Source organism: Sardina pilchardus, chromosome 9 (genome assembly GCF_963854185.1).
Source record: "Sardina pilchardus chromosome 9, fSarPil1.1, whole genome shotgun sequence".
NCBI lineage: Eukaryota > Metazoa > Chordata > Actinopteri > Clupeiformes > Clupeidae > Sardina > Sardina pilchardus.
Window position 1 is genome coordinate 29,135,840 of NC_085002.1, and position 18,929 is coordinate 29,154,768.

General features: G+C 39.3%; 1 protein-coding gene across 2 annotated transcripts in view; it reads left to right on the top strand.

The window, feature by feature from the left end:
- Positions 1-4,710, top strand: part of cfap20dc (CFAP20 domain containing) — a 36,543-nt gene extending 31,833 nt beyond the window's left edge. For both annotated transcript variants that reach the window (XM_062544624.1, XM_062544625.1), the window contains 4 exons: positions 28-2,049; positions 2,145-2,243; positions 3,678-3,708; positions 4,611-4,710. The gene's annotated coding sequence lies outside the window, so the exon portion shown is untranslated. The remainder of the gene's footprint in view (positions 1-27; positions 2,050-2,144; positions 2,244-3,677; positions 3,709-4,610) is intronic.
- The last annotated feature ends 14,219 nt before the right edge of the window (positions 4,711-18,929 follow it).

Genomic DNA, 18,929 nt, shown 5'->3' on the forward strand with positions numbered 1-18,929 from the left:
CAGACGTTCTGATGTCTTGTCTCTCAGGACCTCCTGGAGTAATCACCACCTATGTCACTCCACATGGACTCCACTCCACTACTATTGGCCTTGCTGGATGTTCCATTTGACCTGTTTCATGCCTATGGCTGTATTGACAGGAAACACTGCTCTTGTTATCCCTTATGTTAAGCAGCTGACATTTTAAAATAAGCACTGGTGCTAATCAATACAAGGTCCACTCTTAACTGTACATGCAGCCTACACTGAATTTAGGAGGTTTAAGAGGTTCAAGAGGTGAAACATACATAGTTATATGTAATAACAATGGCTTCAACGTTTCGGATAACTTCACACATAGAACTTTTCCTCACTTTAAGCCCTGTCAATGAAAAAGGTTGCTTTCACAGAAGAAATTAAATAAGAACAAACCGATCAGCTCCTGACCGTACAAATAGATGATTCTTACGTGTGATGGTGTGAGGATTTGTGAGGAGTCTTATGTATGTAGTGGAGATATAAACTCAGGTGGAATGTCCTGTGTCCACGAGTATTAACTGCTGTAGCCTAGATGTGTGTGTGTGTGTGTGCGCGCGCATGCAGGTATGTCACCAAGTGATATATCTCAGGTGTAGGTCACTATATGGTACCCTGTTCACACTTAAAAGTGTGTGACAACCATTTTAAGAGCGCATCGCTTATGGCGGATGATGGTTACTTTGTTTTTTTGCTACCCACACTCCTGCTTTGCATGAAAGGAATATTACCATTATCAGTGTGACGAGATCAGTCAATATAAGTGGGATGGTGATTGGGCACTTGTTTGTGAGGTTTTTTTTTTCATCTAAAACGATATGACTACTGATGGAAAACAGTAGTCAGATCATTGAACGCATAAGCTTTAGCTTACGGTTTTAGTCAGTGTCTTCAAAATTCATATTAAATGATGAATAATGTAACATATTAGATGAGAACATTAGTTCTTATACCAAAGACAGTTTTGAAAGGAGGCAAAACTTTATGTTTTTATTGTATACCTCAATAAACCGCTCAGGGTAATTGTTAGGCTATTAAGTAAGCCAAACAATTTTACCTTGTGATGAATTCAAATTGAATATGGATTGACTACTACATGAAAAATAGCTTGTTAAAGAATATAAACCATTAAAGGGAAACTGTACATCAGTAGGCTTATGTGAAAATACAGGATTTTCCTCAACCGTTTATAATGAAAAAGAATGTGAAATTTACCTGTTGTGCAATACTTTTGTAATTTCTCATTATAACACTGCATTGTTGTGACATGCAAGTACATTATCAATAATGACTGTTCATAACTCTTCACTTCATTTGATTTTTTTGTTTTGTTTGGTTGATTGTTTCTAATATGTGCCTTTGTTGATATTGTCTGTTGTGTGCTTAATTGTTACTTATTTTCTCATTTTAACTTTTTTTTATGTCTCCAGTATGTAAATACAAATGCTCCCACTTTAATGAATGTTCTTTTTAGCCCAAGAACCTTGTTGTCATACTACCTCTGTCGAGGCTAATAATTCAGATCTGTTTGCCTGCGTGTGCTCACATTAAACTAATTTGGTTCAATATACTTCTATTTTTCAAGATAATAGTCACCATATTGGTCCAATCATCTGGACCATCAGGATCTGACTAATGCATTTGTTTCCCTCTTTTTTTCATTATATGTAGGCTATGTGAAATACTGTAGATTAAGGCCTTCAAAACATTAATTGCACATCCCAGCCACCAGGAGGCGTAGATCACAAGGAAATCACAGGTCCACCTCTCTTCACTTGTCTCTTTCTTTAGAGAAAGTTGATTGGGGAGGGGCATATATATCTATGGGGGAGGGACTAAACACACATGGAAGTGGTTTGCTTTTATGGGAGGTGACTGGAGGTGACAGTTGTGTATATCCTTGTTGAGATCTATATCATAGCTTTGAGATCTTTGGAACACCTAACCAAAGCAGGCTAATTAGTTGTCAAGTTACTTAAGATAATTTAAGTGACATAATCAAATGTGTATATAGCCTATATAAGAGTATGAAAGGTAAGAGCACATTTTGAACATTATCCTGTGTTTATAATTTTGTAAACCTAAACCTTGTTAATGACAGTTTATGTGTTTACATGTGCCATTCTCAGGGTTGTACGTTATCACTGGAATATGTTTTGTCCTTTGCCTTGCCTGTTACATGACTTATGTGCTGACACCTGACTTACTACAACTCACACAGCTGCAAGGTACTGTATATGTCTCCATTTGTTTTTAAACCTGTTACTGAAATAATTTTAGTCTTAAATACTAAATCATTTTTAGTCTTAAATACTAAATCAAATGCAAAACCCATGCTTATCCTGCCCGTGCTGGACAGTAGGCTACATACAGCAGCAGCATACAGTTAAGAGGATGGTCAGATGAAATAAAAATGGACCTTTATGGTTTTAAGCTAAACGTTTACATTGACATTTATTAATTTGGCAGACGTGTTTATCCATAACATTTAAGATATTAACATTTAGAGATATATAGCAATAGAATAACATTTACATTGTAAGTCTACAGTGCAAAGGAGAGGAATTGCATTGCATCTATCAATCTAGTATTAGAGGACAAGAGTGCCTACATATTATAGTCAGAGTATGGTGGGAGGAGAAGTGGCAGAGGAGATGGAAAAGAGGAAAAAGGGGGAAGTGGAGAAGAAGAAGGTAAGGAGGGAGGAGTGCCTCTGCTCCAATGGGACTTGGCAGAGCGCTAAAGCTCGCAAGATGGAATTTGTAATAGCCTAAGTAGGATGACTATACTGCAAAGAAACCCTTTGATTAATGCAAAGTATGGTGGAAGGTCTGTTACTGGGTCTGCTTTTATTCGAAAAGCCTAGGATTCATGATATCATGAAATCCATGACATTCTTCAAATCAAAAGTCGTTTTTGCCAATACACTAAGTGGGTTATGATCGGATCATCTGGTAAGTCAAAACAGACGTCCAGATCAACACAAACGAGTTACAGAACACGGAATCTAGACTTTGCTACTGCCATCTCGTTCCCCTGATCTGAACGCTAGAAAGCGTATGGCGTGAGCTGAGGTGGAGCATGCACGAGAAGAATCTGAATGGTCTTGAGAATCCTGTTAAGGGCCCCTCCTACTGAACCCTGAGCCACCTGACACCCCAGTGCGCCCAATACAATCATTCCACCCCATTTTGTATGTCTACAGAAGTTATAGATTGCCCCATATGACTCTGGGAAAGAAAAATAATTGTATGAATCACCTTCACAGTTATAAATGCATGTAGGGAACTTCAGGGGTCTGTAGACAGGGGACGTTATTTCTCACAATTTTATCACAATGTTGTTTCTGGCATATTTACAGTATCTAACCACTTGTAAATCATTAGATAAACATTTATTATAATTAGGAAGTGGTTTCTAAAACATGTATCCACACCCAGTGCAAGTGTTATTATTTTTTGCCTACATGTAGGTGTAAATAGTTTCTTAAATTGTTTATTCATTAATACATCCATTCTAACGGATCTTATTGTTATTATTGGTATTTGTTAGGAAAATCTTCCAAGTATTTAAAATTTAGAACACAAGAACCACAACAAGTAGTATGTTTTTTAACTCTGGCCCAGAGGAGAGAGTGACCTTGTGTGTGACCTTGTCCTTAGGTGTCCTGACTCCCATATCCTGCCTTTGCAGGTACATCTGTTTCCCTTGACGCACATAAGGACAATGTTGGCAAAAATAATCTTTGCAAAAGCAGTGCATGTATACATGAAAATATTGGCAAGATAACTGTGACACTCCAAAATGTACATAACTATGATGATAACATGATAATTTCTTTAACAGTATTACAAACATAGCTATAAGCTTATTTACTATAAACAAACCATATATAAGTACAAATGCTTTACTGATAAGAATTACAGTTTTTGCCTGTTGCTTCAACACATTTTGCAAAACTTCACTCATTGTGCCAAAACTACACACAAGTAAGCATGACACAACACTGAAATATACCATTCACATCTGTGTCAAATTGAAACCCTACTATCAGTACCTAAACTCAGCTATCAAAACCTAACAATCCTTTGTCAAAATGTAACTCTGAGGACAAAATGACACACACTTGAATCATACAGTATGCATACACTTTCAGATCAGGGGGAACACACTAGTCTACTTTATATAAAACACTGCAGTCTTTGATTTTTACTGTTTAAGTGTGTGTATTTGAGTGGTTGCAATTACCCAATGTGTTTTGTATTTTGGATACATGTGTTTTCCCGAATGGCGGCCTGAGATTTCATTTTTGAAGTCTTACGGTATGTATGAAATAGAGTTTAGTTTGCAGGACCAAGTGTGTTGCTTAAAGGAGTAAGTGTGTTGCAGAATTGCAACTACAGAGCAAAGCAGAACTTTTGTTTAAGGTATGTGTAAAAATGGTTAAAAAGTTTCAAGTTGTGTTACTAGTCTAAGCATGGGTCTATAGTGTTCAAGGAACGGGCAAAAACTGTAATAGGAAAAATGTTTTACAAATGAGGAACAAATCATTTAGCAATAGTTTACAAATGTTTTTGTTTGACTTGTTCTTCCAGGCAATGTACTGCCAAGGTTGAAGTGCCCCTCACGTAAAGGCTGCTCCTTCGACCAGTTTGCATTTTACATCAGGAGTGGAGTGGCTGATGTGGTGCCCCCAAAGATCTGCTTTCAAGGCAAAGTGTAGGTTTACAAATTCCTATAGCATTTCTATTGTCATATGCTGTTCTAGCTTTCTAGAGTGATTTTTTTTGGAAAGACACTAACACAACTTTTTGTTTGCCTAGGATCGTGAGTGCAGAAAATTTGAACACAGGCCCAGGTTTAAATATTGCGCTGCTGGATCGTGAGTGTCAGATTCCCGTCAATTGTCAGAAGATTAGTGTTTCCAAGATTAGTGTTCATCACCCATTAACGTGTTGTTAATTAATTATAATCTAGATCTAGTAAAATAGTAATCCAGATTTCAGTTGATTATCCCGATTTAATATAATATCTGTCCTTAACTTATGTTTTTATGCTTATGCTAAATTAGTAGTACACATTACTTCTGTAATTTGCTGGAATTCACTCGTTTTCTGTTTTCCATAGATGAAACTGGTAACATTGTGAGCAGTGACTTCCACTTCCAAGGTACTAATGCTTTCTCTCTCTGCTTTCTCTGTCATCAATATACACCAAGGGATGCAAATATACATGTTCAGGAACAGATGGATGTTCATGTTTTCTTTTTTGTTATGATGATATGAACAAAGCCATTTGCATGCTTAGGCCTACTACAACAAACATTTGCATTTATTGGCTTTATTTCCTCCATTTTGTTTAGGTTACTTTCAGTCTCTGACAGGTTGTGATCCATACTAGTGGAACAGTTAAAGGAATAGTTCGGAATTTTGGACATAGGACCTCATTTCCAACTTTACCGAGGTGATATAGGTCGGTGGAGACCGTTTTTATCGCGTTTAGCCCCTTCCTTCAGTTGCAGCGTCCCCCTTTGCTAACGCTGGTTTTGAGCTAACACATTTCTACGGTAACATCAGTCTGACATCAACAACAGTCTTACTCACTCCACCGCACACCCGAGACAAGTCAATGAAATCGTCGGACTATCGATATACATGTCCGTGTTGATAGAATAATTTTAGAAATAAAACTAACCTTGCAACTCAATGATTTATTATGATTATTTTGAGGGACTAGTTTCTCAATATCAATCCGCCACTGCCATACAGGGAACAAAGTAGGCTATTGCAATGCGATTCGTTTTATTTCTAACATGATTCTATCAACACTCAGTGTTGGGGAGTAACGCATTACATGTAATTGAGTTACGTAATTAAATTACAAAATAAATGTAACAGTAATATATTACAGTTACTGTAGAAACATTTGTAATTCAATTACAGGTACTTTTGAAATTCTTCAAAATTACAATTTGAATTACATCTCAATATTGTCAGCAAAACCTTGCAAAGAATATTGTATGTAAAAATAATTGTTTCCCTCCACAGCCATAGTTTGATACAGGACCTTCTGATAGGCTCTATCACGTCTACAACGCCATCAGCGTAGTAGCCTGCCTGTAAACGTGTTATGATTATCATTATATTATCCTCACAAAAAATGTGATCCTAATTCATGTATTGAATGCCCTTGCTGCCTGGTGCGCTTGTACAGAACTGCTCGGCCGCCTGTAGACCAAGGCCGAAATCTTCGCATGGATTTGGGGACTATATATATCATTAAAAAATCAGAAAAGTAATCAAAAAGTAATCAAAAGTAATTAGTTACGTTACTCAGAAAAAGTAATTCAAATAGTTACACTACTATTACATTTTAAACAGGGTAACTTGTAACTGTAACACATTACATTTCTAAAGTAACCTTCCCAACACTGTCAACACTAGGCATGTGCATCGATAGTCTGACGTTAAAATGTATTTATTTCGGGTGTTCTGTGGAGTGTTTTCAGTGGCAGGCTGGATGTTACCGTTGACTTGCGTTATCTTGGCACCAGATTAGCACGCGATGAACGCTGCAACTCATAGGAAGGGCAGAAATTCACTGAAAATGGTCTTCACCGACCTATAGCCTATCACCCAGACTGAGTTGGAAATGAGGTTCTATGTCCAAAATTCCGAACTATTGCTTTAAGATCAAATTGTCATAACAAACCATCATTTTGTGATAAAAGCATCGCATTGTGTAGCCAAGCAAGCAAGCAAAAACATAACCGCCTCCTGGATCCAGACGGTGATATGGATCACATTTAGTGGATTCTTCCTTGAGTCATTTCAGGCTTTTCCTGAAAATGTCATCGAAATCCATCCATAACTTTTTGAGTTATCTTGCTAACAAACAGACAAACAAACAAAACCCTGATGAAATGTTTTGAATTGAACGTTGAATGTTTTTATTGAACATTTTGCTAATCATTTTCCCAAATGAGATTTAAAGTGCAAATCTTGCTCTTATTAAACAATTTTAGGTATTAATAATTAATTTTAAATTATTAATATTAAGAAAAATTATTGAACTTTTGCCACAAAATGCAATGCTTGCAAATAAGAACCGTAATTACCCTAGTTACTGTAAAGTGAAAAATCGATTTTATGATTTCACATTTTTAACATCATCCTAAACACATAATCGTGATTACAATTTAAAATCGAATAATTGCACAGCCCTAAGTCCATGTACTGGTATAGCTCTCAGGGTCACGGAGGCACTCAAGCCACCACCCCGCGACAAGGGATGGACCGTGTGGTAGCAAGCACCTAGTAGGGCGCAAGCACCTAGTAGGGCCTCCCATGCTGGACAGGTCAAAGGGTAGAGGTGAGACTAATTGGACCACTCGCCCAGAAGTTAAATGGGTTGGCGTAGGGCCAACAACCCTACCCGTCAAAAAAGCATGTTACAGAAGCATCAACAACAATTCAAAACCAACACGGCCTGGGTGAGGAAGGGCTTCCACATAGGAGGTTTATGACGCGGAGCAGTGAAAGCCGAGAGGAAGCTGCTAGGCTGACCCTCCTTCTAACCCCCAGGACAAACACAAACATTGCTACATGGAATGTCAGGACCATGTATGAAGCAGGGAAGACAGCACAGGTAGCACAGGAGATGAGGAATTACAACATCTCTCTCCTGGGGCTATGTGAGACAAGGTGGCTGCAGACAAGGTGGCTGCAGACAGGGCAGCTGCGACTGACATCAGGAGAGACGGTTTTGTACTCTGGCCATACCGAAGACGGTGCACCTCACACAGAGGGGGTGGCTTTGATGCTGGCTCCAGAGGCACAGCGTTCTCTCATAGGCTGGGAACCAGTAAATCCACGAATCATCACGGCCAAATTTGCCACCAAGAAGAAAAGCATCAAACTGAACATCATCCAATGCTATGCCCCAACAAACGACGCAGAAGAGGAAAAGAAAGCCGAATTCTATGAACAACTACAGTATGTGCTACTTAGACAAAAAGGAAAGGATATAACCATTCTCATGGGTGATTTCAATGCTAAGATTGGAGCCGACAACACAGGCTATGAAGACATCATGGGTGTACATGGATTGGGGCAGATGAATGAAAATGGAGAACGATTTGCAGACCTGTGCTCACTTAACCATCTGGTAATCGGAGGCAGTGCCTTCCCCCACAAAAGGATTCACAAGGCCACATGGAGATCCCCGGACCACATCACAGAGAATCAAATTGACCACATTTGCATCAGCAGAAAGTTCAGGAGATCATGCCAGGATGTGCGGGTCAGGAGAGGGGCAGATGTGGCATCAGACCATCACCTCTTGGTAATGACTGCAAAACTTCGATTGAAAAAGCACTCCACAACCCCCAGTGGAAGAACACGATACAACGTTGGACTTCTTAGAAATAAAGAAGTACAAAGAAGATTTCAGATCAGCCATACCAACAGATACCAGCAACTACAGGAGCACGACGAAGACACAGACACAGACATAGAGACAAGATGGCAGCACACAAAAAAAGTTGTGGAAGGACACCTGTGAAGAAATACTGGGGAAAAAGGAGAAAAACCACAAGGAATGGCTCTCCATGGAAACACACCAGAAACTAAAGGAAAGAAAGGAGAAGAAAGACCAATTGAACACAAGTATAACAAGATCTGCAAAAGTAAGGGCACAGAACAACTACACACAAGCCAATAAAGAGGTGAGGAGAAGTATTAAGAGGGACAAAAGGGATCACATAAACAATCTCGCTAAACAAGCAGAAATGGCGGCAGGTCAAGACAACCTGAAAGACCTCTATATGTTCACTAAAAAGCTGGCAGGCAAATTTCAACAGACAGACGAACCAGTAAAGGACAAACACGGAAACCCACTTACAACATATGAAGACCAGCGAAGAAGATGGGCGGAACACTTTACCGAGCTACTGAACCAACCTATTCCAGCCAAGCCACCAGACATTACACCAGCGGAAACAGCACTGCCAATAAATTCTCATAAGCCTAGCAAAGCGGAGATCAAGAAAGCAATCATGTCCATGAAGGATGGAAAATCTCCAGGACCAGATAGTATACCAGCCGAAGCTATCAAAGCCGACATAAAGACTGCGGTTGATATGCTGCACAGCCTTTTCTCTAAGATATGGGAGGAAGAGATCATTCCCAAAGATTGGAAAGAGGGAATCCTCATTAAAATACCAAAAAAGGGCGATCTTACCAACTGCAGCAATTACAGAGATATAACTCTGCTTTCAGTTCCGGGTAAAGTTCTCAACCGGATTCTACTGGACAGGATGAGTAAAGCAGTGGACCCCATCCTGCGAGACCAGCAAGCCGGATTCCGGAGCAATAGATCCTGCACGGACCAGATTTGTACTCTCCGCATCATTGTGGAACAATCCATCGAATGGAACTCTGGCCTGTATATACATTTCATAGACTATGAAAAAGCCTTTGACAGCGTGGACAGGGAGACACTATGGAAGCTACTGCGACATTATGGAATACCAGAGAAGATCATCAGCCTGATCCAAAAAACCTACCAGGGGATGACATGCAAGGTGCTACATGCAGGCCAAGTGTCAGACAGCTTTGAGATCAAGACTGGAGTACGGCAAGGATGCCTCCTATCACCTTTCATGAGGATCACAACGGCAGGAAAGAAGAACGGCATACAGTGGACCCTATGGATGCAACTGGATGACATCGACTTTGCAGACGACCTGGCTCTACTGGCACACAACCAAAAACAGATGCAGGAAAAGACCACCAAGCTGGCAGATACATCTCTAGGGGTAGGGCTATGGATAGATAAGAAGAAGACCAACATAATGAGAATCAACAACTCAACTAAGCATCCAATTTCAATAGAAGATGAAAATATCCAAGAAGTGGACTCCTTCACCTACCTCGGCAGTATAGTGAATAAACAGGGTGGCACCGACAAGGACGTAGCAGCCAGAATTGGGAAAGCAAGAGCAGCTTTCATCATCCTGAAGAACATTTGGTCCTCTAAGGAAATAGCCATGACAACCAAAGTGAGGATCTTCAATTCCAACATCAATTCTGTCCTTCTCTATGGCTCGGAGACGTGGAGGATGACGAAGAAGACCTTGCAAAGGATCCAAACATTCATTAACAGCTGCCTGAAGAGGATCTCTAGGATTTGGTGGCCAAACAAAACAAATACTACGAAGAAAGTGGGGTTGGATCGGGCACACCCTTAGGAAACCAGCAAATAGCATCACAAGCCAAGCCTTGACCTGGAACCCACAGGGGAAGCGGAAGAGGGGACGGCCCAAAAACACCTGGAGGCGGGACTCTGAGGCAGAACTGAAGAGGTTGGGAACCAGCTGGGGAGAGGCAGAAAGGACAGCCCAAAACAGTGTTGGATGGAGAAAAGTTGTGGATGGCCTTTGCTCCATTGGGAGCGATGGGCCTAAGTAAGTAAGTAAGTCCATGTACTAAGTTTGGTTTGATAGATACAAAGGTTGCTGAGATATACGCTCACTTCCTGTATGGCGGAATCGGCGCCAATTTTGATTGCCTGTGATGCGCTTCTGTCAGTTGTTACAAAAATCAATGCACTTACAGTATAAGGCATGGGCTGAAGATGGTCTGTGCCAATTTTGGTGAGGATCAGATGAAATCCAATATGGCGGCCGAATCAATTATGTTGATGTCACAAGTTGTCATCTCTCAAGCTTAAGGACCTTCCACAGTTTTACCAGACACCACTAATTCTAAGCACAACAGCAACTACAGCCCAAAAGGCATGTCTTAATTGCAGTGCCCCTAGAGTGAAGTAAAGTAAAGTAATGTTTATTTATATAGCGCATTTCACATGCACAGAGTCCAACCCAAAGTGCTTAACACACAACACTGATACAAACAGTACCAAATGGAGTGGCGTAGTTGCCAGCGTACCCGTGACGGCATGAAACAAACAAATTTACAAAATAACAACATCATGAGACAAGACAAAAGATGACGGACGGAGTGGCATAATCGTCAGCGTACCCGTGACACCAAAGCCGCTTTCAGACAGACGTGTATTTACGCAATGTTCACGGACATTTTACGGTAGGTTTTTTTTCGTTGTGCTGTCTGAATGCATATGTCCGCATAACTAATATCGGAACTTTTCCTGCTGCCGACCTAGTAATGTTGCCACTGCCACTCACAGCTGCTATGTGAACAGCAATCGCGGGAATCTGCACTTGTCAGTGATGATCAAGGGAAGTATTACGTGTATTTAAAGTGCCCGATATCACTGAACAGTTAGCCTACATCTCTCTAACACGCTGCAGATCTGTTTCGACCTCACTCTGACCGTCACTACGGTCTAAAAAGGGTTGGTGACGGTCACCCCTCGGCCTCACAGATCCATAGTTACAGATCCTTCGTAACCTACAGTAATGAAGCAAGGCTACTCCCGGTGTGAAAACTACACTCGCATGCACAGCTGTCAGTGCGGCTGCATTTATTAGGTGTCATTATCTGCCCAGCGAACTAAAGCCCAATTGACGGAAGTTCTACATTAGATGTGAACAACAGGTGGCCGTATACATTGCGCATATATGCTTCATTTCTGAATGTCCGCTACCGTCAGAAATGCGGTAAGCAATTATCGCAAAATGTGTGCAAAACCTGTCTGAAAACAGCTCAAGACACAAGACACAAAACAAACAAAGATCAATCAAATAATGAATACAAACAAAACCAGAAAAGTCCACGCCAATCTAGTCCAAATTGACTGCATTCAAGCCAGACGGCCGAGAAAAGTCCCAGGGTAATGATGATGCACAGCTTTGTAGCCTAGACCAACCCGGAGGAATCAACGGCGCTAGGCAGGCCGGCTGGAGAGCAGCAGAAGCACATCAGTCTGAAGTCGTGGGCGACCCTGCAGATCATCAACTCAGTGGACCCCGACAGCGACAGTTTGTTTTCTAGCTTAACGTTAGCATGCTCGATCCAGACTCCAGGCAGCAGAGTGGCAGCTCGCAGCAGCAGCTCGGCAGTCGCGGTAGCAGCACAGCGCCCACAGTAGAGGTCAAAGGTCACCAAATTCCTGGAGCGTTCTACTGATGGGATCATGAGACCACGTACCAAGTTTGGTTTTCATATATGCAAGGGTTGCTGAGATATGAGCTCACTTCCTTTTTGATGGCTTCACCGCCAATTTCGATTGGACGTTACGGGCGAGCCGTTGTAGTTCCAAAGACAAAAAGTGATACATTTTTTCAGGCTTGATCTGAAGATTATTTAAGTTCTTAGAACTTAACTACTTTCAGGTGGACTGCATTCTTTTAGAATTGTTTTACAAAACAGTCCTTTTGAGTAGATTGTCCATATTCTTAGTCTGCGTATTTGAGAACATGCATAAACAAGACCCAAGATAAACTGCATTCTTGTTAAAGACAGCGAGCAAAAAAATATTGGATGTAGTCAGATGTCAGTCACTCAGCTATGATCAGATCTTATTTTGAGTGAAGCTGAGAAGATACTTAGGGATCCTATACCCAACCCTTAGGAAGTTCCAACTCAACAATTGTGGCAACAGTATGCTACTGCAAAGGTCAACTAGAAATGCAATTCCAAGGAATTACCAGTGCATGAAAATGCAAAAATGTATAGATAGATTATGTAGATACAGTACCCTCCAGAATTATTGGCACCCTTGGTAAAAGTTGACTAAAAATAGGTCTAAAAAATAATCTTTAGGTGATTTATTGTACTCCCACAATGAAAACAATGAGGAAAAATACACCCTGCAAGGGAAGCAAATTTATTCTGAGAAAAAGGAAAATCTCATAAAGAAATAAATGTTTTTAATAAAAACACGTCACTCACAATTATTGGCACCCCTACTTGTAATACCTTCTTAAACCTCCCTTTGTCAATAAAACAGCATGTAATATTCTTCTCTGACACCCCATAAAGATTGAGAATACAAAGTAAGGGATTTAAGACCATTCATCTTTACAAAACCTCCCCAGATCGTCCAGATTGCTAGGTCCACACTTGTGCATTCTTCTCGTTGTTTCATCCCACTGTTTTTCTATGGAGTTTAGATCAGGGGACTGCTATGGCAATGTCTGAAGCTTTATTTTGTGTTCAGTAAACCATATTTGTTTTGATCTGTGCATTTGTTTTGGTTCATTGACCTGATGAATGATCCAATCATGACCAACTTTTAGGGCCTTGGCAGAGATTGTTTGATTTCCTTTGAAAATGTTCAGGTTTTTCTTGGTGTTCATGATGCCATGCACCTTAATTAGGTTCCCAAGGCCTTTGGGAATTAAAACAGCCCCACAATAGCACAGCCCCTTCACCATAATTCTGATTAGGCATGGGGTTCTTTTTAGTATAGTCATTCTTCTATGTACGCCAAAGACACCTTAAGTGTTTTAGCAAAAGAGCATAATTTTATTTTCATCTGACAATAGACCACACTCCCAGACATGTCATGGTACCATTCAGTAACTCCTGCCATTTACATTGTTCATTAAATGACTCTACTGGCTTTAACCTGACATGCTGTCTAAATAATCTATTAGCAGTGAGGTCACTTTTGAAGATTTTTGGGGGGGACTTGGTGACCCCAAGATGATAGCTTTGTCTGTAACTCTCAACAGTGGTTCTTATGGATTTTTTTGCCTATCATACCATCCTCCATACTGTGCGTGGGAGCAAAATAGCCATGGGTCTTTGTCCAAGCATGTTTGCCACATTTCCAGATGATTAGAACATTTTAGTCATCATTTTAACTGGAAATATAGGCATTTTCAACAAAATACCTAGTTTCCATAGACATTCTCTCACTTACAAATGTCAACACAATTTCTTTTTATTTCAATTTAGTGTATTCTCTTGTCTCTCCAATGTTGAAAAATGACTAGAGGATTTAGCCTCTGAGTGACTTCATTTTCATACCATAGTGAAAAAGAACGTCATGAACTACTTCTGAAAGTTCACAGACACTCTGATTTACTTTAAAACGTTGCATTTACATAGGAAAATGCTCCTGTTAAATGTTGTACATAATATGTTTCAGGGGTGCCAATAATTGTGAGCAAGCTGTTTTTGTTAAAAATATTTATTTCTTTATGAGATTTTCCTTTTTCTCAGAATAAATTTGCTTGCCTTGCAGGGTATATTTTTCCTCATTGTTTTCATTGTGGGAGTACAATAAATCACCTAAAGATTATTTTTTATACCTATTTTTAGTCAACTTTTACCAAGGGTGCCAATAATTCTGGAGGGTACTGTATGGTTACTAAGGTGTAGCTAGGGTAAACATGGTGGTTGCATAGTTTAAAGAGAGTTGATAGTGTGAAGGTAGACAGTTTAAAGCTTCAACATTCCAGTTCTAACTTAACTAAGGATTTCTAACAGGTATGTTAAAATGTTAACTATGCTAACAATGATAACCAGGTTGATTGGTTTACATCATGGGTCTTCAACCGGGGGTCCGCGACCCCTAGGGGGTCCGCGGAGGTACTGCAGGGGGTCCGCGAAAATATTTCGTCTGAAGCATTTTTTTCTCTTCCAAAAAATAACATTAGTCAAAGTTAACATAATGTTCAATGAAAATCGCTTCATATTCGTTTTTAAATAACACATTGTAGGTTACCCATGAATCATGCTTGTGATAATGTGATCCCTGTAACAAGTGTGTTACCCAATGGAACACTTTCCCCCCCCGTGCGTTTTAGTTAAATAGCTTCGTTTTCAGCGGCATCTGACCATTAACAAACTCGTTCTTTTCATTCTTGGAGATAAATTACGTTTCGACTGTTTGATTCGTTTGCTTAATGTCGGGACTGATGGACCTTGAACTTTGCGGGGTAGCCTATTTGTTCTGTGTGATGTTTTGCTTTGTTTTTTTTGTTTTTTTAAATGAGAGTCTGGTCTTTGCACGTCAAGGCGTTCTGCGTGAATTTATTAATCCAACGTTCTCCGCGATGTCATACCATCAAAATGAAACGATAACGATAATCTTGTGTGTTTGTGTTTCCTTGTGTAAGACAAGTTATATTTACACAAGATGAAGAGGCTCTCTGTCTGTATCAGGTTGAGCAAATGAAGCTTTGCCTGAATTTAGCTGAATTTATACCACCAGAGAGGGTTAAAGCGGAGCTTCTCACACTTGAATATTAATTCGCCAATGTGAATGTAACAGTAAACACAGCAACGTTGTATTTAAGACAGCGGCGATATAAACGAAAATGATAGTAGGCCTAGCAGTGGTATAAACGGGACAATCAACTCCGCGCCGTGCGTTTATAGGAAAATAATGCACTGCAATAATGCCTGCGGCGTCGGGAGCTTATTAACACTTCGAACGTGCATTATTTTCCTAGAAACGCACGGCGCGTCGTTGATTATCCCTTACATATCCACCTTAGTTGACCCTTGTGACATTCATTCTATTATAGGGCGAGTTTATGCAACACTATGTAAAGAATTATCAGAAACGAGTTGTATAAAGCAGTTACCCCCCTGTTAATAATAACTTATGTTTAGAATGTGTGCGTGCGCGTACGTGCATGCATGTAGGCACTAATGACTGATGGTTCAAATGATAGGCATGATTTGAGGTGTGCCAGGTGTGGGGGTCCATGCTCAGTCTCGCTCACAGTCAAGGGGTCCTTGGGCTGAAAAAGGTTGAAGACCCCTGGTTTACATAGTTAATGATTTTTAACAGTTGTGGTAAAAATGCTAACTATGCTAACCAAGTTGATCAGCTAACTTAACTAATGATTTCTAACGGAAATGCTGAAAATTGCTAACTATGCTAACAAAACTAATGATTTCTAACGGAAATGCTGAAAATTGCTAACTATGCTAACAATACTAACTATGCTAACAATGCTAACCAGGTTGATTAGCTAACTTAGCTAATCATTATGCTAAAAATGTTAACTATGCTAACAATGCTAACTATGTTAACGATGCTAACTAGGTTGATTAGCTAACTTAGCTAATCATTTCTAGAAAATGCTAACAATGCTAACTATGCTAACCATGCTAACTTGCTAGTGAGGACTTCAATATTGAAATATTTGTTGAGAGGGTATCCATGGTGGCCAGTATCAGGAATAAAGAAGTTACGGTAGTAAACTCATGTTGGTTGCTATGGAAACGGTCATAAACGCTTAATTTTAATGGTTGCTATGTTGGTTGCTAGGTACATGGAGGTTTCATGTAGTTGACTGGAGGCATAGTTGATGATAACTGACAGTTGGAATGGTTGAACAGTTAAATAGTTGAGTAGTTTCAATGGTTAAATGATTCAATAGTGTATTATTGCGGTGAGGACTTTTATTTTGAAATAGTCGTGGACAGAGGAAACAGTTTAACAGGATATGTAGTCTTCACAGAGAGATTGTATGCTTAAAGCCTGAGAGAGAGAGAGCTGCTGCAGCTGGCCTGGCCATCTGGCATTAGGTTCTAATTGCCCTATTATGATGTCATAATCACAATGTTAAGTCTATGGGGAAATTTTCATAGTTTTTAATTTATAGTTTAAAAAGTATAAAAGTTACAAAGTTGAAAAATACATAGCACGGGTGTCCTAAGCAAGACCTACACAGCAAAGTTTGAATGAAGTTTCTACGTCAAACGGTTGAAGCTGCATTAAATACGTTAGAAGAATAATAACTAGAAAATGTAATTCCATGGAAGGAACTAGAGAATGTAATTCCAGGGAAATTACGAGTGCATGAAAATGCAAAAATGTATAGATACAGTAGATAATGTAGATATAGTTACTAAGGTGTAGCTAGGGTAAACATGGTGGTTGCATCGGTTAAAGAAAGCTGATAGTGTGAAGGTAGACAGTTTAAAGCTTAAACATTACAGTTCTAACTGAACTAAGGATTTCTAGCAGTTCTGCTAAAAATGCTAACAATGCTTACTATGCTAACAATGTTAACCAGGTTGATTAGCTAACTTAGCTAATCATTTCTAACAGTTATGCTAAAAATGCTAACAATGCTAACCAGGTTGATTAGCTAACTTAGCTAATCATTTCTAGCAGTTATGCTAAAAATGCTAACAATGCTAATATGCTAACTAGCTACCTTGCTAGTGAGGACTTTTATTTTGAAACATTTGTTGATAGGGTATCTATGGTGGCCACTATCAGGAATAAAGAAGTTACTGTAGTAAAATCATGTTGGTTGCTATGGAAACTGTCATAAACGCTTAATTTTAATGGTTGCCATGTTGGTTGCTAGGTCCATGGAGGTTTCATATAGTTGACTGGAGGCATAGTTGATGATAACTGACAGTTTGAATGGTTGAACAGTGAAATAGTTGAGTAGTTTCAATGGTTAAATGATTTAATAGTGTATTATTGCAGTGAGGACTTTTATTTTGAAACAGTTGTGGACAGAGGAAACAGTTTAGGATATGTAGTCTTCACAGAGAGATTGTATGCTTCAAGCCTGAGAGAGACAGAGCTGCTGCAGGTGGGGCTGGCCACCTGGCATAACATTCTAATTGCCCTATTATGATGTCATAATCCAATGTTAAGTCTATGGGGAATTTTTAATAGTTTTTATTTAATAGTTCAAAAAGTGTAAAAGTTACAAAGTTGAAAAATATATAGCTGAAGTGTCCTAAGTAAGACCTACGCAGCGCAGTTTGAATGAAGTTTCTACGTCAAACGGTTGAAGCTCAATTAGACGCACAAAAAGCGTTAGAAGAAAAATATCAACTAGAGAATGTAATTCCAGGGAAATTACGAGTGCATGAAAATGCAAAAATGTATAGATACAGTAGATAATGTAGATATAGTTACTAAGGTGTAGCTAGGGTAAACATGGTGGTTGCATAGTTTAAAGAAAGCTGATAGTGTGAAGGTAGACAGTTTAAAGCTTAAACATTACAGTTCTAACTGAACTAATGATTTCTAGCAGTTATGCTAAACATGCTAACAATGCTCACTATGCTAACAATGCTAACCAGGTTGATTAGCTAACTCAGCTAATCATTTCTAACAGTTATGCTAAAAATGCTAACTATGCTAACAATGCTAACTGTGCTAACAATGGTAACCAGGTTGATTAGCTAACTTAGCTAATCATTTCTAGCAGTTATGCAAAAAATGCTAACTATGCTAACAATGCTAACCATGCTAACTAGCTAACTTGCTAGTGAGGACTTTTATTTTGAAACATTTGTTGATAGGGTATCTATGGTGGCCACTATCAGGAATAAAGAAGTTACTGTAGTAAAATCATGTTGGTTACTATGGAAACGGTCATAAACGCTTAATTTTAATGGTTGCTATGTTGGTTGCTAGGTACATGGAGGTTTCATGTAGTTGACTGGAGGCATAGTTGATGATAACTGACAGTTGGAATGGTTGAACAGTTAAATAGTTGAGCAGTTTCAATGGTTAAATGATTTAATAGTGTATTATTGCAGTAAGGACTTTTATTTTGAAACAGTTGTGGATAGAGGAAGTAGTGAAACAGGATCTGTAGTCTTAATGAGATTGTATGCTTAAAAGCCTGAGAGAGAGAGAGAGCTGCTGCACCTGGACTGGCCACCTGGCATAAGATTCTAATTGCCCTATTATGATGTCATAATGTAATGTTAAGTCTATGGGGAAATTTTAATAGTTTTTATTTAATAGTTCAAAAAGTATAAAAGTTACAAAGTTGAAAAATACATAGCTGAAGTCACCTAAGTAAGACCTACGCAGCGCAGTTTGAATGAAGTTTCTACGTTAAACGGTTGAAGCTGAATTGCACGCACAAAAAGCGTTAGAAGAATATCAATAATAAGAATAAATCGGATAACAGTAGAGTGCATTTTCATGCACTCTAATAATAAGAATAAATCGGATAACAGTAGAGTGCATTTTCATGCACTCTA